At 47.9% G+C, this 4,078-nt stretch overlaps 1 pseudogene; it reads left to right on the forward strand.

Annotated features, from left to right (window-relative positions):
* The first annotated feature begins 3,054 nt into the window (after positions 1–3,054).
* LOC149452304 (U2 spliceosomal RNA) lies at positions 3,055–3,170 on the forward strand (annotated as a pseudogene).
* The last annotated feature ends 908 nt before the right edge of the window (positions 3,171–4,078 follow it).

Here is a 4,078-nt window from a genome sequence, read left to right on the forward strand (position 1 = left end):
GTAGAAATTTTTGTTCAGGTTACAGAGTGGCTTCAAAGAGATGCAGGATCAATATTGAACATTGCTACATTTGACAGCTGCACTGAGTTGCTAAAAGCTTCTAGAATATTCTAGCTTCTTGCTTTTTTGATGCGCACGAGTCACTTAAAGAGCATCCCCAAGCAACAAATCAAATCAATCAGAGATCTGATTTTACTGCGTAAGGTGAAATAGATACAGTATTTTCCCATGTTGACTTTTTCAAATTCCAATGTCATAAAATTCCAGAATGTCTCAGAGCCAACAGCAGAAACTTGCCTCAGCTGACATGCTGCGTCTGGGGGTTCCAAGAAACAAAGTAGCCATTACACAAAATCCAAGTCCAGGCAGCAAATCCTCCACCAGCAATCAGACTCAAGCTCTCAGATGCAGGGAAGTAGAACTATAAAGGGAGCCCTTTGTATGTAGGGACTATTGCAGCTGACGGTGGGAAAAAGAAAAAGCTTCTTGGACTACCTAGGTGAATGGATAACGTTTATTCTGATTGGGATTCTCTTCTTTAAAATTCCTGCGACCCACCTATTGAATCAATGCCGCCTCTGGAATTGTTTGGCAGATAATTTATCTTGCTTGCCTTTCTGAAATCAAATGATTTTTGACTGCATGTTAGGCAGAAGATGCTATTTCAAGAGCTTGCATGAGATGCTCTGTGAGACGTGAGCTTAAGTCGGTGTTGAGAATCCCATTATTTAGATCATCAATTTCTGTCAAAGGCTTGACCTATTTGAGAGCATTGTCCAATGCAGCTGATTTTATTTTCTTCATCGAGAGACAAATACTCTTCAGGAGGGAAGTGAGGAAGTAAAAGCAAGGTGTTCTAGATTAGGAAGGTTTTACATTTTTGTTCAAGAATCGGGGTAGACAGTTTTTGGAAAGGCTGACTCAGGGGAGGATTGGGAATACTGGGCCAACATTCATGGTGGTGACAGTTTCTGGTAGGCTGAAGAAAATATATCCTACATGTGTAGCACCCTCCTAGGTAGCTAGGGGATACTAGATGATTATTTTCAGTTAGAGGCTGAGTAGCAGCTTGATGGAATAGTCAGAGGGGGTCAAATTTTGGTTAGGGTTGAGAGGCTCTGCAGACCAGTTCCTTGATACCTCTCCCTGCTCTGGAATTGTGGAGAAGATTCTAGAAGCAGTTGGCGGGGGAGAGGAGGAGCTGGTCTGCACACTTAGGGGTCCCTAGCTAATACCTAAGCAGGAGTCTTGGCATGGGGCCAGGGCAGCCCTTAAATGTGGTAGAGTTGGAAGATGGAGTGAGAAGGCAGAGTTGCAGGAGCCTGGGAGGGGGCCCAGTTGGGAAGGAGCTGACCTCCGGGCAGTGGCACTGGAAGGGGAGAAAATCTCAGGATCTCACCAGCCTCCAGAGCAAGGACTAAAGAGTGGTGCAGCTGAAGGCCTGGAAGCAGCCACCGACCCCCCAGCTCATAGGTAAAGGGCTGAGTAAGTAGACATACATCCCCATTAAGGGGTGGCAAACTGGATTAGTTTGTTGCCCGGGACTGTTCACCTTATAGTGGCAAGCACTGGATCCCCTGCCAATGGATTCCTTCAGACAATTGGATAGAGGAGGATTATCTGGGGCCTGGGCTGGTACCTCAGGAGAGGCTGGAGAGCTCTCCAAGAAGATAATTTTGCTGTGTAAAGACATAGTTCCAGGAAGTTGTACCCAGTTGGCATTCCGTTGGGCATCCCATACACCCCTTACACCATCCAAGTTCAATACCCCTAATAAAAAAAAAAACAAGCTCAAGGACTGGTTACTGTCTCCTGGATGCATGTCTGTGAGGAATGTGTATTGCCTGGCTGTGCAGGGCTGTAGGGGGACCCAAAACTCCTAAGGGGGTAGTACTACACATGTAGTTCTGTCCCCGAGGGGGCCACAGTGGATTAGAAAGTTTATTTTCCAAACAGTAGAGAAGCAGACAGGCACACAGCAACAGTCCATTCGCTTTGGCTTATTAAACAGTCTAGGGGTTGTCTGGTAAAACTGGTAATGGGGGAGGGGTGTTTGAGATGGTATGGGATACACCAAAATGTGACGTATTATCAGTAGATGAGTTCTGAATCTCAGAAAGCCACAAGCCCAACATTCACAATAAGTGCGACCCAAGTGTGATCAAACTCAACTTGGACAGCATCTGTTTACCTTTTCTTTTGAAAATGCTAGATGCCTGCCTTTCATGCTGACTTTACTAGTTGCAAGAAGAAGAGAAATATTTGGCGCACTAAGAAGAAAAAGAAAAACAGGTATATACTCAGGGGCATATTTGCCACAAGGCAAACAAGGCACTTGCCTAGGGCGATATTTTTCAGAGGGGTAGCACCTCCCCCTTGAAGAAGGGATGAAAGAAGGGACCATGGGAACCAGGTGGGATCCGAGAGAGGCTGCGGGCTGCTTGATGGTGTATGTAGAGCCTGACTCTCATTCCTGGGGATGTCCAGAGTTGTGAAGATGAGTGTCTCTATTGTTGGGGGGGGGGGGGGGGCAGGAGTGTTGTTGGTCCATGTGAGGCTTTCTCTGAAGGAGGGGGAAGGGGGGGTTGTGTTGGTTGGTGTCTGTGTGGGCAGACGATTTTTGTGTTGCCTAGGGCAGCACAAAACCTAAATACACCGCTGTGTTTACTGTGATGGGTAGTATATTAACCAAAGTCCTTAAAATCCAAAGGTGGTGAAGGGATATTCCAACAGTGCTTGACTCAGTGGCTGATTCAAAAAGAGGTGGAAGAGATTCTGTGTGAACCATAAAAGAGAGAGAAGCAGCGCCATTTAAGTGCAGCAATATAAGTAAATAATGTATTCCTCAAAATTGGCAACTCACAATAGTAGTAGTCAAATGAGCGCTTGTCAAAATGGTCTCAACCGCTGTGCAGATCCTGGCCGATCCCGCTGCAGGCAAGTCTCCAAAGCACTGTCCTTGGCTGTGCTGGTGGTTCCCAGTACTTCCTAGTCGTTGTGGATCCTCAGGGCAGGCCAGAATGATGTCAGCTCCAGGTACAGCAACAGTAGCTTCTCGCTTCTCGGCCTTTTGGCTAAGATCAAGTGTAGTATCTGTTCTTATCAGTGTCCAGTGGGGGTGCTCCCGGCCATTCTCGCTTTGCGGGGATGGCTGTTGTATAGTACCCTCACTGGTATGATGGGGGTCTGGAAGGCTAGTACCGGGGGGACAGAAAGCGTGGTGCCCACGAGTAGAAGCTGGGGCCCATGAGTAATTCCCCCGAGTAGACCGGAAGGACCCAGTACCTCCTGATTTGGATGGATCTACCTTGTCTGGCCAAGGGTCGGGAAGGCAGAAAGTCCACAAACCAGTGTCCCCTGAGTAGACGCCCTCAGGGGTGCCACTAGTAACACCTGGGTGTGGGACCCCACAGTGTGAAGATGGCACAAGGTCACTGCGTTTTCACTCTTTTTGCACAAGCGCCCTTAGGACCAGGCCTTTTGGCTAGGACCAGGGCAATTTTTGCTCCAGGCCTCATGGCCTGGTCTGTGCACAATTTGGCACGGTACCACATTTTTTTATTTTCTATTTATTTAATTTAATCACTCCCACGTTTTGTCACTTTTTCTTGCTTTTGTGTGTGTTTTTCACAGGATGGAGGGTGTGGGTCCTCGGGCCTTCCCTGAAGTCTAGGGGGAGGATGTGTGGCCTTTTGGTTCCTTCCTCCCCTGATCCCTAGGGGGTTTTCTCTTCAGGAGAGCCCCCTGACCAAGTACTGGGTGTCCGGCTTCGGCTGGACACAAGGAACGGTGGTCCACCAGGCCTTTTGGCCAGGAGGACCAAATGGGAACCTTGTCCCCGTCAGGAGCTTCGTGCCCCGGGGGATCAGGGTAGTGGTCCAGCCCCTTTAGGGGTAGGACAAAAGCACACCCCTAAGTGCACTTTTTCGTGTGGTGTTCGCACTTGCACTTTTTTTGTGATCACTTACGGGTTTTTTTCGTTCTAGTTTGCACGTTTGCGGAAAAAAAAAATAAAATAAAACAGTAGGCGTGGCACACGTTCAGAACATGCATGCTCCTTCAATGGAGTTGCATACTT

This window comes from Staurois parvus, unplaced genomic scaffold (assembly GCF_062004578.1).
Source record: "Staurois parvus isolate SC_StPar_1 unplaced genomic scaffold, SC_StPar_1.0 ptg000484l, whole genome shotgun sequence".
Classification (NCBI taxonomy): domain Eukaryota; kingdom Metazoa; phylum Chordata; class Amphibia; order Anura; family Ranidae; genus Staurois; species Staurois parvus.